The sequence below is a fragment of the Lissotriton vulgaris genome, unplaced genomic scaffold (assembly GCF_964263255.1).
Source record: "Lissotriton vulgaris unplaced genomic scaffold, aLisVul1.2 SCAFFOLD_1160, whole genome shotgun sequence".
Lineage (NCBI taxonomy): Eukaryota > Metazoa > Chordata > Amphibia > Caudata > Salamandridae > Lissotriton > Lissotriton vulgaris.
The window spans coordinates 336,985-361,828 of record NW_028254497.1 but is presented as its reverse complement, the minus strand read 5'-3'; the positions used below and the strand labels follow the sequence as shown (position 1 = coordinate 361,828).

Here is a 24,844-nt window from a genome sequence, read left to right as displayed (position 1 = left end):
ATTACAATTATAACATCGACCAATCAAACTCTTCCAACAGTACCATGCTCGTTCAGTTAAGAGTAACATAGTATTCATCAGGGAAAGTAGATCATTCAAGTGCCTTGTGCAATCGCATTAGCTCATTTCAGAAGGTTACGATTTACCTAATCTATGTAAAAGCACATTTTGTAGAAGCAAGTGGTTAGTCGGAGGTTATGTTTAACAAAATAGGGGGTTGCTGGAAGGAATGAAAGCAGTGGTCACAAAATTGTCAATGGCAATATACAGCTATAGCTGTTGTACTTGGCATTGTTTCCAGCATATCTCTAATGAGGTTATTTTCAACAATTATTTAGCTGGTCCGGAGCTCCTATATTTCTATGGTCATTAGTTATAGTGGTTATGTAATGTTCAAGCTCTTTTCGGACTAGGTGGAGGCTTTGGGCGATGGACAAGGGTTCTTTATTCAGCTGCCACTGCTAGGGTGAGATTGGGGTCGGTCGTATCACCCGCTTATCCGGTACGCAGAGGAACGAGGCAGGGATGCTCGCCATCTCCTCTTCTGTTCGCTCTCGCGATGGAACCACTGGCGGCGCGGGCTAGAACGGGAGCTTCATTTAACGGAATTAGATATAATGGGGATACCCACCACATCTCGTTATATGCAGATGATCTGTTGCTGTATTTGGAGGACACAGGGGCGGCTCTTAGGGGGGCCATGGAGATGCTATCATCCTTCGGCGGACTGTCAGGACTTAGGGTGAACTGGGTTAAAACGTGTGTTTTCCCATTGCGAACGGATATGCAATATCCTCCTCTGGCAGTAGACATGGTCTGGGAAGACAAGTGCTTCACGTACCTAGGAGTCAGAATTTACCATGACGCTGCGAGTCTCCTAGAAGGTAACGTAGGTCGATGCATCAGGGGACTGCGGGGATGCATGTCCTTCTGGGCCTCCCTCCCTCTATCGGTGCAGGGTCGAGTGGCATTGTTAAAAATGGTAGCTCTGCCGCGACTGCTATACTATTTTAGGACCGTGCCAATCTGGATCCCTCAGCGGATCTTTAAAGACTTGAGGTCGATGATCATTGATTTTCTTTGGGGACATGGCAGACGCAGGGTGGCGTTGCACAATATGACCAGACCCAAACTCGAGGGAGGGATGGCAGTGCCCAACTTTGAATTGTATTACCTGGCGGCCCAGCTCCAGGTTCTGACACAGTACTTCGCACGTGAATTCAGAGGCCCAGACCAGTTCCGAGGGAGGGGTGTCCAGAGGCACGTCCTGTCCTATATAATTATGCAACAGAAATTGGACTTAAGAGAGCTCACCCTGGAGGAGAAAACCCTCCGGTTGTGCTGGCACAGGAGCCTGAAGAGGGCACGGGTCACACGACCTTATGCTCCAGAGATCCCCCTAGGGATGCTGATGGCGTTGCCACACGGGGGTGACTGGTCTCCGCTGTTGGGGTGGGAGGAGTTGGGCCTACAAGTGATAGGAGATCGTTATCTGGAAGGGCAGCCGGCCCCATTTGGGGTGCTGCAGGAACAATTTGGTCTCCCGGACGGGGGCTATCTCCTACACGCGGCGATCTCTGCAGCGATGCAGAAACACTGGAAAGTAGGACTGACGGAGCCGGACACGACTATGGCATGCCAGTATGTGGTGATGGCGGCGGGCACGATCAAGGCGGTAACTTGTCTCCAATCGAGGATGTTGAATGAGGGGCTAGAACCACTCATGACACTGTAGGCAAAATGGGAGGACAGTATAGGCAAGCCCATTCCGGACACGGTCTGGGGCCTCATACTGGAGCGGACATGGAAGGGTACTAGGAACGCCAGGTCCCAGCAGGTGCACTTTTTCATACTGCATAGAGCCTATTTGACCCCAGGGAAACTCCGACTGCATTTTCAGGTGCAGGAGGCGGCATGCCCGAGGTGCTCGGTGCCCGGAGTTGAGCTGGATCATATGTTGTGGGGCTGCCCGAGGTTGGGTACATACTGGCCGGAGGTGGGTGAGCTTCTGACCGCGATCACAGACAGGGAAGTGGAGTTTGATATGGCGGCATGCCGGCTACTTTGGTTTCCCCACACAGCGAAAACGAAAATTACGAGCAAGTTTATCGATCTAGGGCTCATGCTGGCCCAGAGAGAGATTACATGGCGCTGGAAATCCAAGGAGGGCCCTTCTATCAGGAGATGGACGAACGAGTTGTTGAAATGGTCTAGGTGTGAAAGTGTGCTGAGAATGCGGCAAGCCACAAGAACGGGTAATGAGAAGAGCCTGGAGATGGCTAGAGCTTGGGAGATGATTGTGCAGGCTTTGTGTGACTATTTGACGGAAGATGAGGATGAGAGACTTCTTGCGCATGGGGTTCCATGAAGCCATGGGCATGTAGGCATAATCCCTATCGATAGCGAGCCATTCTGTCCGGAACCCACAGTCAAAACCCACTTCAGCAGCAGGGGGGAAGGGAAGGGTATAGGGGAGTTATTACGCCACCCTGATAGGAATGGGCAAGAAGCCGACAACAAGAAATGTAGATAGCGTCCACAAGCGGAGGACGCGGGCGCTATGTAGGGACCTCCAGGAGGAACAGGTTGGTAAGTGTTAACAGGTGGTCAACTTGGGAAGTTATTAGCGGAGACCTGATCCATAGATCCTGTGGGTCCGTGCGTTGCCCACAGGGGGGGGGACGATTCCGTCAGGGGGTGATTGTGGGGGGAAGGGAGTTGTTGGGGGTAAGAAAGCAGATACTTCATTGTGCTGTTGGCCGGAAACCCCTCTGTAACACTCATGACGATCTCATGCTGGAACTCGTTGCTGCGCCGCCCGGCCTCCGGGATGTGGGCTGAAGGGCCGTGTACAACCTTGAGAAAGTATAATGCCTTGTACTGAGGTGGTGATGATGGTCGTACTGTCTCGATATTTTGTTAATAATTCTGCAATAAAAACATATTAAAAAAAAAAAGTAATGCTCAAGCTCTCAGGATTCAGGCCAAATAGATATAAAACAAGCATTGGTAATGTCAATCGGTCTCACCTGTTTTTAATTGTATTTACTTATGCTTTAAGAAAAGACATTAAAGATGGCTGCGGAGGGTCAAACATTTGTGGCAGTATGTCACACACACACACACACACACACACACACACACACACACACACACACACACAAATGAGGTCAGGATGCCAGAGCGCTCTACAACGGGTGCAGACTACGGCCGGACCCAAGTCAATTTTTCAGCAATTATTAGCCGCACACACCAGTTCTTCTTAGTTCAAAGTATTTATTTTAACAGAGCCAGTCTGTCAACCAATGCGTTTCGGCCTGGCGGCCTTTGTCACGGTGGGGAGACACTACCATCGTCATCTGTTTTAAAGCATTTCCTGTTGAAAACAACCCCATTGCATTATGGGAGTTGTAGTGATTTAGAGCATTGTATCCCAAAATGACATTGAAACACATTTCATAGTATTTATAACATTCTCATGATATTCTATTTGGTATAGAGAGCGCACATTTGATGTATAGTACACCAATCTGATATTATATATGACTATTTTCTGCTGTTTGATTTGTATCAAAATTTAAGCAGACTAATTGAATAACATTTTCATATTCATAGTTGGTACATAATTACTCATATATGTCATAAATTAGAATTGTTTTGGATGCGTTCAGTATTGGATTAGTATCCATATTATCATTTATTTTAGAAAACAAGTCTTGATTTTTTCTGTGTTTTCTCAATGCTTTGAATCCATATTGTTCCAGTTCCCGATTCATAGATGAATGTACATTTCTTTTTCGTTGTTCAATCCTTTCGGAGTCTTGATTGCATCTGTATAATATATTAAGACTCCATTTGTCGCAATTTCTTTTTTCTATCACCCAGTCTTTCATTGGGCGAGACTGTGTCTAATCCGAAATATAAAATTTTTCTCCAGTCATTATCTTGGCACTTAGCAAGATGTTTGGCTGTCGCATAATTGGTGTCCTTGTTTTTAACAGCTCTAATATGTTCAAATATTCGTTTTTTAAGCATGCATGTTATGCTTCCGATATATCTTTTGCCACACGCACATTCGATTACATACACTACGAATTGTGTTGTGCATGTGATTTGTTTAGTTATCTTTATAACTTTTCCTTCTGGATCGTTAATATATTGTATCCATAATACGATTTTCTCCAATTGTCGATGATTCTCCGGGCCCCAGGCTATTTCCTTCTCCCACCACCCCATAGTGAGGTTGGCAAAATTTGGGGAGAAGGAAATGCCCATGGCGGTACCACACAGATGATGGTATAGCTGGTGGTTGAAGAGGAAAATATTTTTTGTCAAGCAAATTTTTATCATTGTCAACAACATTGCCGAATGTTGAAGTTCTGAGATTTTTCTTTGTTACAAAAGGTATGCGCACGCCTCTAAGCCCATATTGTGATCTATTGAAGTATACAATGATACTACATCAATCGTTTCCATTAGAAAGTTATTGTTCCATGTGATGTTGGATAATGTTCTTAGGAATTCACCAGTATCTTGTATATATAATCTTAGATTTTTTACAATTGGCGCTAGAAAATGATCCACATATGTCAACATGTTCTCATATAAAGAGTCGCACGACGAAACTATGGGCCTTCCCGGAGGGTTGATCAGTGTTTTATGAATTTTGGGCAGGAAGTAAATCTTAGGTAGTGTTGGATATTCCGTGAAGAGATATACTAATTCTTCCTCATTGGTCAAATTTTGTTTTCTCCATTCATCTAGGTTCTTTTTCAGATCTGTGATCATTTTATTGAGTGGATTTATGGATAGTTTTTTATATTTTGTTTTGTCGCTTAGTTGTTTTTGCGCTTCACATATATAGTCAGTTGTATTTTGGAGGACTATATTCCCACCTTTATCAGCTGGTTTTATAGTTATTAACGGATTTCCTCTCAGACTCATTACTGCTTCATTTTCTTTTCTTGAGAGATTCTCATTCTTTTTGTTGTTACAAATTTGTTCTATCCCTTCAAGTTCTTTCATGATGGCTTCTGAAAACAGATCAATTTTGTTTCCTGGTGTCAATTGGGGACAATATCTAGATTTCATCTTCAATCCACTTCCTACATATTGTGATGTTTCTATATTTAATTCATCCAAGATTTGTATGACAGGATGGTCCTCTTCCTCCAGGTTATGTGCCAAATCAAACAGATTTTTTATATCTTCAATCTGTTCAATCATTAGTTCTGGACTTTGTGTTGTTTCCACCTCTACTTTCAGCTTCAGTTTTTTTGATTTTTCCTGCATGTACTTTTGTTAATTTTAATTTCCGTACATATTTATACACATCAATTTTTGTGTCAATGTAGCTGAAGTGTTTATCAGGACAAAAAGACAGCTCTTTATTTAGAACAGATAATACATAATCTGAAAGAATGACAATCAGGTTCTTTTCATCACCTTCGCACCCATTTATTTCTTGAATGTTCTGTTTCTCAGAGGATAATGTCTTTTTTCGTTTACTTCTGTTTTTTCTGGAGCTGGGAGACTTTGTATTCCCTCTTCCACGTCCTCTGCCTCTTCCTTGTCCCCAACTTCTGCATAGGCTTTGTTCTAGATTCACCAGACGCATTTCCTCTAAAAAATTGATCTTTTTTCCACCCTCTGTGCTTGTACTTGCTTCATTTTCACTGACATCGGATTCATTTGTTGTGTCTCCTATTTTTTGTGCTAGATTCCGTTGGTAATTTATTTTTAATGTATCAAAGCACTTGGCGAATGTTAAAAGGTTGCCTTGTTTGTAATCATTTTCATCTCTTATGAATTTCCTATGTTTGCGCTCTTGCACTTCATCCTTATATTTTTCTAAGCGTATTTTCATTTCTTTTCTCAGTTTCGTTGCTTCCTCTTTATTCATTGTTGATATTTTACCTTTAAGTTCTTTGATTAGAGCAAGTGCCTCCACCAGATCAGATGTTAAAATAAATACGAAGAAATACGAAGAACTGGTGTGTGCGACTAATAATTGCTGGAATATATATATATATATATATATATATATATATATATATATATATATATATATATATTACATACACACACACACACACATTAAAATACATACATACCACAAAGAGCGCCTGCCAAAACAAAGAGGCACAGCTGGGCAGGAGACAGTATGAAAAAATAGCTGTTCAGCTATGCCGGGCTCGTGTGGGAGAAGAGTGGCAAAACAAAGAATACAGAGGAGCAGAGCAGCGTTTCAGCTCCCTCATACGAGGGAAGAGTACCTTTATACTTGGCTACCGTGCACCCATGTACTTGTGTCCCACGCACACTATTCTGCACACTCAAACTGAGCTGAAGTACAATAAAAAGTGCACTTACACGCCCCTAGACGCTCTTAAAGAGCACATTCGCGTCTACCCCTCACATGCAAATGCATAATTAATCCTGCAAGTGATTTGGACGGCAGACTCAGTTCACAGAGACATTCAGTTTCGAGCTTAATTAAGAGAGGATTTCTGAGCCTTGTTCACCGGCATCTTGTAAAATGCAAATCACAAAAAAAGTAGTATTAAATGGCAGAGGACTCCTAGAACAAGGACTGTTTGTCTGTATGCAGGGTTGTTTTACGAAATTGCAATATCTCCATAAAACAAAAACAATTACTAGTACAGATCCATGTTGTTGCCACATGGTGTTTTCATAACCAGGCTCCACACACTTGCACTCTTTCTTTGCGGGCGCAGTACAGGCCTTTAGTTGGAAAATGTAGCTTCACGGACGAGTGCCGCCCTTCATGTTAATTATTTTTTATGTTTTACTTTCGCACATCGGATGTACGTGGCAGAGACAGCATCGCGCATAAGCCACACTTCATCTTTAACAATGCTCGCTAAGCGGGCGACGTGCAGGTACACAAGCATTGCTAAAGATGAAGTGCCGCGTATGTGTGAGGCTGGGTTGGTCCACGAAACACCGAAAATAAACAAAAAGTAGTGCAGTGAAACCAAATACCTTACCCAAACTGAAATAATCCATGTAGCAGGGATGATAGCCAGGGCGGGGGCAAAATGCCCAAAAGGCGGGGCAAATGTAACCTGTGCACCGATGAAAAACAATGGAATTTAAAACGGCACGCCAAGCAACCAGAAAAAAGCGGTAGGCGGGTTTCATTCCACAGAGGAATTAATAAATGCCTCACAGGGCAGCGACCTAAAAATGGCTGGTAGTTTAATGGAATTTTACAGGAAAATTGAAATCCTGCAAATTGGTTAGGGTAAGGTATCGGTCAGAAGCTTGAGAGACAGCTAAACTACATTCCCCAAATCTAAGGAAGAGAACATTTCTTCCCATGATATAAAACAATCAACTTCAAGTTGAGATAGGGACATTCAAAGGGACTAGGCTTGCACAAGTAGGAAATCCACCCTCCAAAGTGCTTCTTTCAAGGTTTATGCTCAATCAAATATTATTTGGATAGGAGTTATAAAAAAAATTCAAAAAGGAGTTATACTCTGCTGCCTGTTTACATTTAAGAGATTATCCATTTTTTGTATGAAAACATCTAACCTTTTGAGTTCAGAATAAGATGCTGCAGCATTAGATCAATGTTTATTGATGGAAAGAATGATTGAACGTTCTATTGGCATTCATTTTTGGGTTGAAGCCTACCAGTCAGCTCTGCTATTTGGTTGCAGACATATCGGGGACATGCTGAATTGCTCACTATTAGCTTTGTCACTCACATCAACCTGGTTTCTATTCGCTGGCTTTATTTGTTTTGGATCATCCAGCTTGTGGCCGTTCCTTCCACTGAGCACTGCCTAATTTACCATCTCTCAGTGGCTCATAAGATTCCACCATTGTCCAATTTTCTGACATCTTTTTTTTCTCTTTAGTGAAACACTCCACGAGAACACACACATTGAATGAAAAGCTAAATATGTTATGTTGTTTACGCAGTCTAACAAAAAAAGGACTATACAGGCACCATCACCAACAATGCAAAAATAAACAGGACAACGTATCATTTCAAAATAATTTGGTTTGATGGACAGCCTATTGAAGCAATGGCAAACCATGATATTTCCAAGAAAACAAAAGGATTAAGTGGGGTCCCAAAAGGCCCACTCTCTCTGTGCTACTTCTTTCATGTATGCTCAAGCCAAGTATTGGTATTCGAAGGTCTTCAACAACTAAAGCTGTATGGCGCTGGACCCAAAAAGGGAGAAAGTGCTAAAAGTGTACAGCACGAGCAGGTGGCTGGCATCTAGGTTTTTAATGCAGTAAAAGTGAGCACATTTTTAGTTTGTTTCCATCTCTTTAGCTTGAAGCACATTTTGGGGACTCTACAGATGAAAGCTGAACAGTGCAGCAATTTCACCATATAGTCCTGGCCCACTGATAAACCTCCATAAAAACATTGTTGCCCGGAGAGTTTCGTTTTTCATTTGTGTTTTGTATAATGAGAGAAGCTATTTAGTTTGCTAATACACATTTTTCTATATGACATTTTTTTAAATGAATGATGTGTTGCACTGATGATGTAATATTTCAGGAACCATGAGACCTATAAACTACATTTTGGTTTTGGGGGTCAAGTAGTCTTATCGAGTCAGAAAAGAACTCCTCAGAGCAACCCTTCAGCCACTTTCCCAAATGGCAGCTCTATAAATGATGTGATTTAACCATCATATTGGCAATTTGTTTTAATATTGTGCTTGTTTCAGGTTTTCAGTTGCTTAAAAACAGCAAACACAAGCAAACCAGGTAGGAGCAGAGGACCTTTGCCTCCTGACAGTGTTGCTAAATTACAAATAGTACAAAAAAAAAAAAAAAAAGCTGAAACGAGTGAGTCTCAATAAGAATACGAGTTTTCTGAGAAAGCGACGGCAACCAAACCCAATATCCATCCACTTAGAAGATCGATTGCTACCCTTCGTCCACCTGCAACTACTCATCAAAAGCAGAGGACTTCAATGTGTCATCTGTGGTTTAGTCTGAACCAGAGCCAAAAGGGATTGACGAAAGAACAAAGTACAGAGTATGTGAGCCTCAAGGGGCAAACATATTTTTAATCTGCAGCTAGTTTCTTCCAAGAGGAAGTGTTCTGCCGAGTAGCTGATCTAAACTGTGAGGTCAATTTATTTGCAGCAGACTTGTATGCCTAGCCGAACTGCATGCGTGCTTACATTCAAAAGTATGAATGTACAATGAGCTCCCAGCAGCAACGTAACTGCCAGCCTTCAGTCAAGTTTCACTCTTTGACAAAGCAAATTATTGTTTTAAAGTCACTCGAGTGCTGGCTACAGGTTCAAACTCGTGAGATTATAAAATAATGGACGAAGCTGTATTGATCCATAAAGAAATTAAAATAATGGACAAAGCTGTATTGATCCATGAAGAAATTAAGATTTTTCCTGTGAGCATGTCAGACTAACAAAAAGAATGAGCAACTTATGGTGTACTCAGCTGATTTGACTCCTGGATGCAGGGAAATCAGCAGGAACCATTTTAAGAAATGCCCTGAAAGATTTAAATTTTGTGATGCACCATAGCTCCACAAATCGTGGGAGCCAACAAGAATGCTGGATGTGGTTTTGACATTTTTTACGTCATTGCTTAATATGAGCATAGCAAAACTGTTACAAACTAAAGTTCTTGAATTCAGAACAGAAGCAGAAAAACATTGATGATGGCTGTGAAGATATAAGCAAAGAAGTGGAAGACATTCCCATGAACTGACACTGTACAAATGTACTGTACAAATGTACGGTCTTTTCCAAATCATGTTTTATGAATTGCACCACGGCAAAAAAAAATTCTGCTGCACATGGTGACTGCACACACAAACTATGACAAGTGCAAAAGTAGAGAGAATATGATTGGTGTATCAAGTTATATTGACAGTTCGGAGATAGAACTTGTTAGCAGCTCATGCTGTAAATTCTTGAGAGTCTGACAGCACACAATTTCTTAACCACCTTAGCAGGAAAGGATTTACAATAGCTGCTCAATCATTTTTGATTTTGAATACAGCTCTTCTTTGTCTGGAACATCCAGCACACGATACTGCTATGGTGCTTTTTCAAGACTGTATCAATGAAGTAGATGCTGGAAAAGAAGATGCGTCAGCTATGCATAAACATATGAAGCTGCAAACTTATAACCCAACTGCCTTGCCAACATGTGCAAAATCACTAAAAGCAATCAACACGTCCCAGTCTACTAGAAAGTTTCAAAGGGACTTAGGACATGGATCTTCTTCTACCTGATGGTACGGTCCACAAAGATGATTTAATTAAATTGATCATATAGCTTATTCAGTGCCGACTGAAGGATGAAGAAAAGCCAGTTCTTCCCAGGTCTGGAATTAATGCTCTGAACTCCTAGAATACCATTTTTACCAGTAATTCTAACTCCAGTCACAAACGTTGCAATAGTACACAGAGCTCTAAAAAAAAATCCAAAATCTGTGTGCTCAGTTTAAAGACCAGCCTATCCTGCCAATTTTCTGTGATGTCGTTTTCCATATTGTACCGGATATTTTTCTGAGCAATCCAGTAGAATTTGATGATCTTTATCCAATGATGGGTGTTTTCTACATCACAAAAGTCGCGGTGTGCAGGAAAATATCTCAGTGGATGTGGCATAGCTGATGAACTTTTTCAGGCTGAAATCTTTGAATGCAAAACTGCCCAGTCACTATTGAGCGGAACTCATTAGGTTGGTTTGTTACACAACATGCTCATCATACCAGAGACTATAGAAACATTGTTTTGGAAGGCTTTCAGGAACACGAAAGACAAATTAGGCTTTGCATATCTTATCTCGGAAGTGAACAAGGCACAGGGTTCCCTTCAGTCAAACAACATAATGCAAAGCCAGGCAATGTCCAATACCCACTGTTCAAAATCAGAAAACCTGAAGACCAAGTTTGTAGAGTTTGTCAAAGAGTGTGAAGAACAAGTTGAACTTTGCAAGTTCTGGGATTTTTTTTTTTACTCACGATAGCTCTTGTGAAAAACTTGGTACATGCTCATCTGGAAAGTGATTGGGAGAGCTGCACGTGAAGGCTATGGAGTCACGGATTACAGTGTTTTGCAAATTCGATTGCATAGACTGCCCGAGATATGGGCCCTGTTATTTGGAAAGAGTAAAGAAGCTAGAGGTGGAAAAACTATATCTCTACAGAAAATTCATGCAAAGACACTTTGCAGTAAAAGACAGAGAAAGTTTGAATGCTGTGGCTCCAGGCTCCAGAGATAAAACTGGAACATACAATCCAGAGATCATGGGAATTGTTGGTCAGACATGTAAAATTGAATATGTTGCTCAATGGCAGCTAGTTTACCATGAAGTCCTTTCTATTTGTAATGTTTTCAGAGAGATGACAAATTCAAAATTAATGGACCACCGTGAAACTGTTCCTCCCCACATCTAGTGGGAGAGAGAAGGAAACATTTTAACAAACCTGTTGACAGGCCTCTTTATTCATGCAGCAACAAAGAAACCCTTTTGAAACGAGTCTGGGCAACTACACAAATATGTGACCAAACAAAGTGTGGATAACAATATAAAGACATCTATTAGATTGTTCTGGGAAATGGATCAAAACTACTAGATGCAGAACTGAAGGAAGAGAGATTTGTGCTGAAAGAAAAAAAACCTGTCTGACAAAATCACTAAAGCTAAATGTTTACACTTTAATTGCCATAGTAACAGTCTTTGACAGTTATCTCGAACTATCTGTCAAAGAATGTGAGGGAATGAGAAATGTTTACAAGTGTAACAACTGCCCTTGCCTGCATCAAAAATTCAACACCTATACCTGTGCAACATGATAAATTCTGGTCATCAACACCAAACAAGATGAACTTGGAGATGTTAACGCACCAAAACATTGCTGATCCTTCAGTGAACACTGAATTTCCAATTATTGCAAGTGGAATGATAGTCTTCGAGGAGTTGGTGCCGGCAGAGATATATTCAAAGGGTACAGGACATATAGTTGAAGAACTTAACAGTAAATTGAAGTAAGCTGACCTTTGTGTTGTGTCACATGTTGAGTGGGCTGTTCGGAATGCTTCCAATCTAATCACTGTACTGTGAAATAACACGGATGTTATTACTGTGCTGATTTTTTGCAATGCTCATAAGTCAAGAACTGTCCGAGTTATGGAACAGGCGAGAAAAGACACTTAATCCTGCTTCATATTCTGGACAAGAAACTTGACCCAGAGATGCCCAGTGCTCTTATCAAGGTGCATCTTCTAATGGGTGATGACACCATGAGTAAAATTGGAACAAAGCTTGGAGTTTTAACTGGTGAACCTGTGAAGTTTCTGAAAGGATTTGCTAAGACAGAAGAAGAATACGACTTTAAAGACATAGAAAAATACCATGCGCGTGTCTGGAAAAAGATGCTCATACTTTCACACATTTTGTATTGTATTGTAATTGCATTTATATAGCGCTTGCTACCCCAGACAAGGCGTCAAAGCTCTTTTTCGGTGAGTAGCACGCTACTCTGATTTTCGGTACAGTGAGTTCAAGGGATCAGACCCGCAAAGTGGCCGTCCACCTACATCATATTCTGTGCGTGGACACATTAAAAGAGTGGTCGACTTCAATAGAAGATGTGTAAATGTTTTATATCATGCATATGTAGAGAAAGATCAGTGTGAATTTGGTTGGGAAGATATTGTAGGGGTGCTAAAGCCTACAAAATGTTTAATGCCTCTACCCACAGAAGTTACTATCTCTAGCCCCTGACTCTCTGCAGATCTCCTTAGAAACCGTTAGTCGTGGGATGAAAACAATTCTTTTTGAGGTTGTGGCTTGCAGTAATTCCGTTGCCCTCTGTGGTTTGTTTGGTAAACACATTCCTGGCACAGTTACCATCAAATGTGTTACTTGAAAATATAGCAAAATCACATAGTCCCTAAGGCATGGGTTGGGCCTTACAAGTGAGCCAGGTCTGTAGCCTGCATGGGAAAAGACTTCATGCCCCAAGTGGTGTGTTAGGAGTGAGGCCAGGCCATCTATATATCCCAAACCAGGAGGCAAAGCACCGTGCCCCACCCCTACACACAGACACATACAAACTCCACTATGCTAACAAAATGGCACAATGAGCCTTTGCCACGCCGTTTCGCATGCCGGGTCTCTGGTGTGGCTGTCACACGCTGCGAATCTCACAGTACTGTCTAAGCAGCAGATTCTGGGAATGTCTGCCACATTACCACAGTGTGCCAGTAAAGTCAGAGCGTAATCATCATTCATGCATACTCGTGTCTGTATGCCGACTTCGGAGTGCATAATTAAGTAGCTGGTGTAGTTTCCCAGGATCACACAGTTTATCTAGAGTGGCAGGGCTTTAAGTAGGATAAAAAAAAATGGGGGGTCACTCAAAGAGGCATGGCCAATGTATTTAAGGACGTGGCTTACAAACACATAAGCTAAAAATATGTGCTTTGTCAATGCTGGTTAGTTGCATAAGATAAATAAGCAACAACTACAGCTTTGTTTTACATAATGATTCAGTTCTGAAATGGTGAGTGTGAAAGAACCATAATCAGTGTCTTTGAAGTGACATCAAAGGAAGAGAAACGTGTACTGCTGCAGAGTTAAGATTTTGTTTCCACCCTGAGGGTAAGGGGAAAAATAGAGAGCCAGATATGGCGATATGGACAAGAATCCGCACCAGCTTTTGAGAACAGCCAGAGCTGAGCACCAGCAGGACTCAGCCCAATTAAAGCCCTGCGGAGCGGGATGGTATGGGGAAGAGCCACTTTCTACAGAAAGCTTCTGTTGGGTGTATATGGTTTATGGAGTTCAACTCCGCTCATTGCTTGCCATTGCTTTTCCATTTGCCTATATCAAAGTCCATTAAAAATCCTTGCTTGCTGTTAGTCAGTCAGGCCTCTTTGTCCCTCCCTTTTGTCTTCAGCTCCATTTTACCACTTCGTGCACAAATTACCTATCCTTCTCCATCTTTCTATTATGTGCAGCTCTCACCCCTATCTGTTCATCATCTCACATAAGTATTCTACACAAATGCACTACATAATTTCACCCAACACAAGTCCACAGCAATTCTAATTCAACCCACACAATTCCACTCCAAACCATGTACATCTACTCCAAAACAAAAAACTGATAAAAAAAGACATTGTCATTTACAATACCAACAGCGCTCTCTTGTGAATGCAAGACCTATTGCATCGCAAATGCTTGCTAAAAATGTTGTCCAGAAAAATTCAGCCCAGGTCAGCAACGTCTACCCAAGCTAAATTACTTCTCTAATGATCTAAAAACAAATCAAAAATGAAAATCTCTGGACAACTACGTATACGGAGGTACATCAGGGACTGGGATTAATATGAATACAAAGTGCAACATATCAACGTTTTGCATCCCGTGCAGAGAATTAGATTCCAGTCATTTTACAAGAATAGCCAGAAAGTAGAAACCCCTTCCAGTGCCCAGCCAGCTGGATCGCCCACCTAGGTGGCTAGGCAAAAGACATGCATGTTTTGCATTCTACACCTTATTACTTTTTGCATTAATTGTCTGCAACAGGATTCCAGGTCTGTATTTACTATTAGCTTGCAAGAACATCCTGGTCAACCCATGAGGTGCAATAATAGACCTAAAACTTCAACAATAACCAACTTGCTTTCATGACTCTGGTGCAGCTGTAACCTATAAACCCAGATCTGGGTAGATTTAAAAATACTAGGTTGTCTGGATCATAGTGGAAGAAGTTTTCAACACTGCTGACAGAAGTGTCTCGCTCACTTTGCCCCCAATGGGCAGATGTACTATTTGGTGTGCTTAAATGGTCTATTTTAGTGACTTAACAGAAAAGTAAGTTGTTGGCAATTCAGACAAGGAATGGAGTCAAGTGGTAACATTAAACTGACACAATAACGCCAGCCCAGGCTAGTGGGCCAACCCTGGTAGAGGGGCGTTCAAAAAGAGAGTTAAGGAGTCAGACATACAGCTGGCATTGTGGTCAGTGGTCTCATACTCTGCAAGACCACAAAACATACCCATCACTTAAGCAATCTACTTTAACAATAACCATTTCTACCATCATTTGTAGATTAATTAAAATCTACAGGGATTTTTTTTTAAGTGGGGAGCCCATTCCTGAAATGCATTTTCACAACCAAATTCCATATTCTTTGAAATGCTTAATCAGTCTTCTCACTTACGGAGTAACAGTACCGTGAATGCATAAAGCTATGTGTGTTTTTTACACTGTGGTGTAGCAAAGCAAGGTTTTTCCAGGACATCTTAAAACACACATTCAACAGTTATCTACTGTGATGCAAGTCATACATTCAATTTCAAATCAGTTTAAATCCATTTGCGCACAATTGTATTGCACTTTTGACAACTTAAATTTGTTAACAGTCCTCAATGACTATGTTGTGCCCACATGAACACATGAAGATCAAATGGGCGCACTGACTCCACTATCTGAAATTCAACCATTGTGTCCACAGGACAGGCCATTGAACTGCCAGCCATGAACTGGATTCACACTATGTACTTTATAGAACTGGGCCCAACACAAAGGTCAATGTACTATGCTTATATTCAGCGGCTATGGGAAATGGCCGAGAGTACTTCGCAGTGAAGCCCTCTATCCTGATTTCAGGGACACAAGAGCTGACTTCTATTTCTTGGACAATTTATCAACGCTCTTTCTATAGACATCAATGGCATTAAACAGCTTCCCAAGAGAAAATGTTTACTCGGCCCTCAAAAACTACAACAAAATTACTTTTGGAAGGCAGCACCCATATCAAATAACGCTGCGGAACAGGAAACCAATGGCTGTACAGGAAGTTCACCAATAAATAATAGTCGAAAAACACCTGCAAAACACAATATTAGCAATGCCCAGAGTTACAAGTCTCAAAATATTGACATTTCAATTTCCCACGGATTACAACTACAACCACGAGAAAACAATCTTCTTTCAAAACGCTTTCTCAATTACCTTTTTTCCACCAGGGTAGAGCAGATTAAATGCCTCACTGGTCTAGATTTTTAATCTAGAAAACATCTGAATGGCTAACAATATGTCAACAGAGCCACCCGAAGAATGAATTAAAGAGCACAAAAGACAAAAAAAAATGTTAAATGCGTGCCTAAACAAAGTTAACTGTTGTTTATGGGTAGGCAGCAAGGCTCGGGTCCAATTCAGGCTCTGGAGGCATTTCAATGTTGGGTGTGCCAGAACTGAAGTCAAACAAAAAAAAAAACGATTCCATCAGGTTGTGTGGTTGCCCTTGGTCTGACGTATGCCAGCTCTCCCAGCAACAACTCCTATTGTTCTACTTTATCAGTGAGATAGCTAAGCAGGTTACCATAAGCCAGAGATAACGAAATGCGCCCGGAAGTTACCAGTGGCACTACCGGCCTGCCCATTTAACTTTCTTTGGTTAATTTTATAATTGCTACCAGGTGGTGGTTTAATAGCAGCAGCATCAGCGACGCTCCTAAAGGAACTTAATACAAAGTCACTCCTGGAGGTGGGCGAGGCAACACTTTAAGAGGGAGAGCTGAGACTGAGTTGAGCATCCGGCTAGGCTCGAACAGATCAAGCACGACCATAATATACGATCATATCTGGCATGTAAATAAATAAAGTATGATTAATCCTCTCCAAAATTAGAAACAATAAATATATTTGACATTGCAAGCGGGTCACCTTGTGTTAAATTAGAGAAGTGTTTATTAAAAGTGATAATTTTTAAACCTTAACTTCGAAACTGTAGTGCCCCCCGTTCCCCTAATGACAATTCCATTAGGAAAGTAAGAGGCAAGTCAGTTGTTGTGTAGATCCCCTAAATGGCATAGATTATAATAATAGATGCAACACAATTCTAGTCTAGTGAATCATGCACGTTTGTACATTGCGCTTACTAAAACTCCCGTTTTGTATGAACTTTCATGTCTGATAATGAAGAAAAAGGACATTTGGTGAAATAAAATATTTGCCTAGGATCACACGATTTGCAAGCGGCCCTGCGGGAATGAACACAGGTTTTCTTTTTTGACATGGTGCTATTCAGCTTCTATCTGGGTATCGCTTTCTCCTCCCCTTCACAGAAAAGGTTACGGCTTTCTCTTTAATGCTTGGCACATGAGGTTAAAGCGTGGCTGGCAGGAGGAAACCACGTGAAGGCTCGGTCGTTTGGGGCTCGAGTGTCCAAGAAGACCTCGTGCAGAGCCAGAGCAAGGCATTTGACTCTAGCTTTCAATGGCTTGCCCACCTCTAGATATTATAAAGTCCCTCAATGGTTGTCAAAGTTATGTTGCAAAGATTCGTATTGTAATGTATTACCATCAATTTAACCACACACCCTGGTGTTGAGGGTTCCATCACAAACAGACTTGGATTTCTAACTTTGAAGATCAGAATCAGGCTTGTGGGTGTCTTAATTATATCGCTATTGGGTATTTGTTCGGTGGTTTTTGCCTGGCAATGGCTAATAATATTCACTGTGCTTAGCAGCAGGTCTTTAGCTATGTGTGAACATCATATGCGAAGCTTCGTTTGTGCAGTACTCGGTATGAAATATACAGAGGTCACATATTGTGGCATACTCGTGAGGGTTCACTGTACGCTGCAAAACAGGTCCACAGTGGGAGCTAGCACAACGCTGTTTTTAATTACGAAGAGTAAAACAGCGAAGAGAGCTGGGTGAAGCCTTGAGTTCTCTTTATTTGTACTGACAAAAATATTCTACATATGGTCTTGTTTCCTGTGCATTTCTCCCAGAGGACTATGAGAAGGTTAGCAAAGTCAATTCTAAAATTATTAAATGATATACTTAGAAGTGAAATAGTTTATTTGGCTTCCACCAACACAACTCTCGAAAAACAATTTGGGATACATGCTAGGGCTTTACGCTGGGTACTATACTGATATATATATATATATATATACACACACACACGTTTCCAAGCCCCAACCAAGATGCCTTTTGGGTTGCACTTGTATAATCGGCTAGGATGTACCAGAACAGACGACTGAGCCGAAATACACAGGACTGCATATGTGTTCTGATAAAAACTCAAAACATAGGTTACAGACTTCTTTCCTCGGATCAACCATCGGCTGGTCTTCCCAAAGGGCAGTCACAGTAACTAAGCCGCCCACAATGCCACAATCTGTTGTCTCACCCCTCACAACCAGCGTTCCCATACATATGCCATATTCCACTGTCTAGCCCTTGCTTAGGTACCGTAATCGCACAATGATGGAGCCGCGAGTTTGGGTGGACGCACAGTACTTGCCACAATTTTTCTCAAATAATTCTTGTGGAGGTTCTAATGGACATTTAGTTGGTATGCAGGCACGTTATAGCAACCACCAGATGAATCTTAATGAGTCTCGACAATTGGACTACTACCTTGTAGGAAACAAATGCATATATCCTACGAATTGCTCTTTCATCTTACACCCACAGTTGATGCACGTAAAAACACAACCCACTTAATGGCGGATCAACTTCAAATCTCGAAGGAGAGGCAGTACCTTACCCTTGGGGAATTGGTATTACTATTTTATCCTCATAATTAACGGCCATGTCTGTCAGAAGGAAAAGGCATAAATGTGCGTCATTCTGTGAAGAAGAAAAAACTGCCCCTGCAATACCGAATAAGACACTGCAACAGAAAATAACATATATTGCAACATACAGGAAAAAAGCCAAAAGGGTGGAAACAGTTAAGGGGAGAGAGCCAGGTAAAGAGACATTGGCACCAAACGCCGCCAGCAGGAGCCTGTCTGAAACACACTCCAATATTCTCAAACTTTGGCCCCAACGCTTTGCTACTCTAATAATAATCAATAGCAGGTGGCCACCTCCCACTTTCACAGTATGCCTCTTTGGAGATCACACAACCTGAACATTATGCAAAAGCATGTACAGAGTCCAAAATAACCTTCACTCTTGCCTCGTTTGAACCCCTGCCATGGAATAGTCAGAGATAGGGTGGCCACAAAATTTTAGCCTGGTCAAGACTTTGACCGTTATTATATTCTGCAATCAGAAGATTAAAAAAATAAAAGTTATCTACTTTCTATATTGGGTAAAGAGGAAATCCCTTTCCAAGCGCTAAAATGTTAATAGAAGGAAACCACAGTGCGTACACACAAGTGGGAAAGAACACAGTAAACCAGCGAATGTCTTCCTTCCCTGCCTCTTTTTTCCAGGGTGTCTTTCTTAATTACAAGTTGCCATGTGGCTGCTTCTAATAAAATGTGTTGTCGCCATATTTCAAAGTAGCCAGCCAGCACAAGACTTTAGCTGAAATAGAGGCACTGCTTCTAGCTCACGAGGGGACTACTGAGGATTTCTACTTCTGCTTTATTATTGAATATTTTCAGGTGCTTTTACTCTTTCTATGGCCCATTCTGATCTCTAAATCTTTCTCCCTCGAATTGAATAGTCTACTCATGCGGCCATCTTTGTTTATCCAGTTAACCCCTCCTATTAGGGCGTCAATACCAGACATCTGGGTAAATAGCATAAAGGTTAAGGACGTTTTCAATGTTTGAGCCTGGAAAGGGTATACATTCAGGGCTTCTGTTCTAGCCTGATCAGGCCCTCTTCCTTTAATGCACTCCACATGTCAGTTATCATTTTATGCAATATAAGCAGCCCCCCACCCGCACATTTACTGAACGATTCGGAGTCACCTAGTAGCACCCATCCTGAACCGAAAAACCTGTGGAGATTAGACCAAACTTGGTTGTGCAATTGCCTTTCCTATAAGCAGGGAAGTAGCTTGGTTAGTAAGATTGGGGTGGTGCGAGTTTAAGATTATCCAACAATGGTGCTTGCATATAATGTTAAACTCATGCGTGCTAGCGGTTTTCCCGCTGTGCGCTGAGTTTTTTAAAAACCCGCGTTACACGATGAGGTCAGCTCGTCATGAGCGTACGACAGGCGTAACTCATGACGAGCTGAGCTCGTCATGAGCATCGAAGGGGCTAGAATACGTTATATGACAAACAGGGCGCCTGAGAGGGGCTAAAGGGAGACAAATGTGGATTGGAGGAGTACTAAGTGAGAGAAAACATAATTTTGTAAACTAATCAATATTGCCTAAGACTTTCAAAATAAGAAAAGGAAAAGCGTGTGTGCGTTTGTGTTGTGTGTAGGTAAAACTTCCTGTTGAAAACAGACTGACACCTCACCATACAGACCCAAATGACCTGCACCCAATATTTAGCAGAAAATACATTTATTAGGGGGGGTGTAACACCCCGATCACCTCCACTGAAGCTACACCCCTGCCTATGGGTTACTACTACCCTGCTGCTTCTGGAAGGACAAGAACAGTGACTGGTTGCAAAAAGCCATTTTATACGAATTCGCAAAACCACCACCGGAGGAAGATCCTTCTCCTACCTGGCAGCCAAAACATGGAACTCCCGCCCCACGCACCTACGACTGACCCAGGACCATCTCACCTTCAGAAAACACCTCAAGACCTGGCTATTCGAGCAGTAGTGACAACCCCCCTCCCTTCAGCGCCTTGAGACCCTCACGGGTGAGTAGCGCGCTCTATAAATGTATTGATTGATTGATTCGAACTGCTTCTATGGCACTCCTGGTTGCACCCCACAGGACATTATGATTGTCTGTACAATACTATTCCTAAGGGTTCCTACGAAGCTACTCGTGATGACCCCCACAACATAGTCAGTGGTTGGGTGCTATATGTCCATTCCTAGGTGAACAACCAGAAGTTATGCTATAGTCAATGGAAGTATGTACCACCAATGGAAGAATCTTTCACTTTTGGAGTCTTCCAATGTGTAATTCTCAAAAAGGCTTACACTGAATGACAGAGAGCAATTTAAACAGAATCAGGATGCACATGTCTAATCTTCATTTTAGCATAAGCACAGTATCACTAGCAGCATTACGGTTTGAGCATTCTTTCCCCTTTGTCACAGCGCTCACACACTCTGTACCCATCTACACATCTGCTCTCACATTTAAGTATCATATCCCGGCTCCTTTTCGGTACAACTTCAGCCTGTGCTTTGCAACAAAACATCTTAAGAGCAGAAGTGTAGGCCTCACACGTGATATCCAAACCCTGACCATAAAGGGCATAGCGATTTTTGTTCTTGCTTCAATCGCTGACAAAAGCATGCAACCAACCACAAAAGCAGCTTGTCGCTGTGTCAGGGGCATAAAGCGCTATATGAATGCAACTACAAAGCTTTCACGCTCTCGCAGTGGTTCTTAATGTTTGTGATCCGTTTCAAAAGTCACAACACTGACATACGTAAACAAAGGATTAAGCAATGCGTTTGACCAAATGGAGAAGCTGGGATTACAGCACCTCTCAATGCGCTACTATACATGAATTACCTAAAGGGTCATGTCAGTCAACTCTGGTTGCTTCCAAACACTGCCCTACTGCTATTGTTTACCATAAGTGATTAAAGACCAGTTGCTTTTGTTAACCCTCAGCAGGCATTCGCTGCAGGCTGAAAACAAACATATGTTTACATTCAGAGCCCTTGGGCTGCCCTGCAGAAGAGCGAATGTGCGTATAAATGTTGCTAGCAGATATCAATGTTTATACTGAAAGGCCGAGTCATTTTATTTTTTGTTTGGATTCTATTAGAAAATGGCCTTTCTTGTCAAAATACAGACCACTTGAATGCGCTGGCAGACGCCTTTCATAATGCACGTTAGCGGGGCTCTGAATGCCCTGCACCGGAGCTCCACAGGACAGACCGACAGCTGCACGGTTCCAGCACAGGCGATGAGCAGCTTTGCAATGCCCAGGGCTGTGCAGGGCTCTGACGCAGCAGCTGTTGGGCACTGACAACAATGAAGGAACATGGAACCTTCGAGATATGCTTAAAAGGCAGGGGGCAGGCCAAGGTCAGCAAAGACAACGGGCAACAGCAGGGGGCACCAAGGGGGAGACCAGTGTATATCGGGCGGGCGGGCGGACACACCCACCCCTGTGCACGGTCACTGTTTGGAAGGCCTCTGCAAGCAGCAGGCCCGTAAAGACTTAGAACCCGCTCTAAGGCACTATCACCATCTCCATGACCTGCGCCCCCATTTCGCACATTGGGGTGCCGCCTGCGTCACTTTACCTGGCGCATGCGGTGTCCAGAGCTCGCGCCTCCTTACCCAGCGGCGGCGGCTCGCGCTGGCAAGGGGTTCCTCTCGGCTGCAGCCACTGTTGTGTCCGTGCGCGCGCGCTACCCTGTGTCCGGTCTGCACGCGACCCTAGCTTCTTTCTCTGTTTACCTGTTCCCTCAAGCAACCGCGCGGCCTGAGCGCACGCGGGACACACGCGGCCACGCCCATTGGCTGAAGAGGGCTAGGTCTCCTGCGGATGTAGCACGTGGATTGGTCGAACGTGCTCTTACTTTGAGAGAAGCGACCAATCCAAGGATTGTTAAGTGGGTGCTGGAATAGAAGGCGGGCAAAAGACAAGACTTCACAAACAACACAGTCTTCTGCGGCCAATGGCAAGTGAGCTTCTGCAGAACTCCCTGTGCAGATCCCTCGACAACAGCGGGCGCGCAGTCCGGCCCGTTCCTCCCACCCTCGACGCCTTGACGTGTCCTGTTTATGTTTGGAGACGTTCCTGGTGCGGAGAACTGCAGGGAGTGTCCCTTACTCCTCGCTGTGTTCGGCCTCAAGGGAGCAAAGTTCCAGTAAAGGATGGCCCATTATTTTCACACTTCTGCGACATCAGTGGTTTGAAACATAACTGGGGAACGATTAGATGCTTCCAAAATATCCACGTGGGACTACTTAAAGTACAGAGGAAACCAAAATGAGTCCTAACTGTTGTGTTTGACAACTTCTTTGTGCCTCTGTCCCTGTATGACGTCAGCAGGCATTCTAGAATGCCAGCTGACAGTTGAATGTTACAGTTTACAGTTTGTTTATTGTTGAGACAGCCTGCAGCCGGTACGGAACCCATTACCTGTACTGGTGTGTTGTATTCCTATATTATAATTAAAACTTGAATAACTACTCAACTTAGCTTCGCGTCCTCCTTAACACTAGCGTTTCCACCCCCATCTGTCATCTGACATACTTTTGCAACAAAATACAGATGTATTATAAGCATAAACAAAACAGACCTCACACTGTGGGAAAAGTGTCATAAGTGTATTCATACTCTGATGCAGTACACATGTAAGGCTAACTTACGGGTGATCCTATGAGTGGAGCGCCGTTTTGGACTAACCTCTGACACCCATCCTGAAACAATCTCTAGCCACTGAGCATTACATTGCCATTTTATTCATCCGGTGCTGTATATTTCGCATATATACTGCTGGCAACCAAAAGAATAATAGCCAGATGTGGGGCCCTCCTAAATACCCTCTCTGACCTGGAAGGGACCTTGTAGTGATGGCATATTCCTTTATGGAATATGTTGTAGAACATTGTACATGTAATGTTAGAATGCTTAGCTGTAGAACCTTGTATATGTAATCTCTGTTGCTGTTGTACCATAGAATGTTATTATTCAATTGGATGTACAGTTAGCTCCACTTGAGCTGCTTGTTTCCTTCGTTCCTGCAACTTTCTCAATTCCAATAAATTGGATTATCAACTCTACTTGACTACATTTATTTCATCAAGTTACTACAATTTTTGGCGACGAGGATGGGATAACATGGATTCATGGATTTGTTTTAAAAAAAAAAAAACCTTTGGAATCGTTTTTTTTTTTTCATGGACTTATATTTTGTGAGTACTTAATCCAATTCTTCTTCGTGTCTACCGTTTTATCACAGTTAATAGACTATTATTGATTTAAACACTGTGTGTTATTCTGACTTGCTGCGAGTTTATGGCATGTTTTACTGCTCTACACGTGTTGAAGATCAACAGTTTAATTGACTGTCTGCGAGAAGATATTGGGCTGACTGTTTCACAAAATCGCTACGCCGTGCTACATTTCTGAGCCAAATTGCATATTTTTGTGTGTTTTCCTTGGAGGTTCCCTGCAGTTGGTAAGCGATCGTTAAACGCTTACCTTTGAATCTGCCACGTGTGTGTTCGGTGCGAGCAGCGCTTCGCTCCTGATCCGCATTCTACTCATCGCGTCATTGGAGTAGTCAATGCGAGACAGCGCTCAACTCTACACGCCAGAAGTCACGTCATCGCGCAGAGGGTGGTCACGCAAAGCAGCCATTTTGGAAAACAATAACTTCAGTTACCATAGCAACCGAGCGAGTTGTTTTTACCGAGTGGATTTCAATTTGAGATTTTCGCTTTAGTTGTGGACTTATGCATCTTAAACAGCGGCGATTTTGAAAGGTACTTTCCAGAATTTCAGGGAGAAGGATACTTGCAGCATCAAATTCTAGATGTGGTGTTTTCTTATTTTTATTTTGTTTTCCTGATGTGGTGAACCTTATTTTAAACCTTACTTTTACCATATACTTTACCTACTTTTAGCTACACATCGTAAGCTCTTTGACTTTACGCAGAAACATGACGACGGACAGCTCCGCTTCAAGACCAAACACCTCTGGGGATAGTAATGTACCTAACCTTCAAATTAACTCACCTAAAGAATTTTTATCTGTTCCAGGTGAACCTATAGTTTCGTGGTTAGACTGGAAAGAATACTTTCTGAATTATTTAGCTAATTTAGAAGATGTTAATGGTGCATTTTCTCCAGAAAGGAAGAAGAGAATGCTGCTATATTCTTTAGGTCCTGAAGGTTTACACATTTTTAATGATTTATCCCACAAGAGAGGGCTGATGGGGATTTGGATGTGTTTAAGATCGCTTTGTTAAACCTTGATGAT

General features: G+C 42.3%; 1 protein-coding gene across 1 annotated transcript in view; it reads right to left on the bottom strand.

Moving 5' to 3' along the window:
- Positions 1-21,718, bottom strand: part of LOC147659524 (atypical kinase COQ8A, mitochondrial-like) — a gene marked incomplete at its 3' end in the record, with an annotated part of 394,993 nt that extends 373,275 nt beyond the window's left edge. The window contains exon 1 of the mRNA XM_086951674.1: positions 21,699-21,718. The remainder of the gene's footprint in view (positions 1-21,698) is intronic.
- Positions 21,719-24,844: the final 3,126 nt, after the last annotated feature.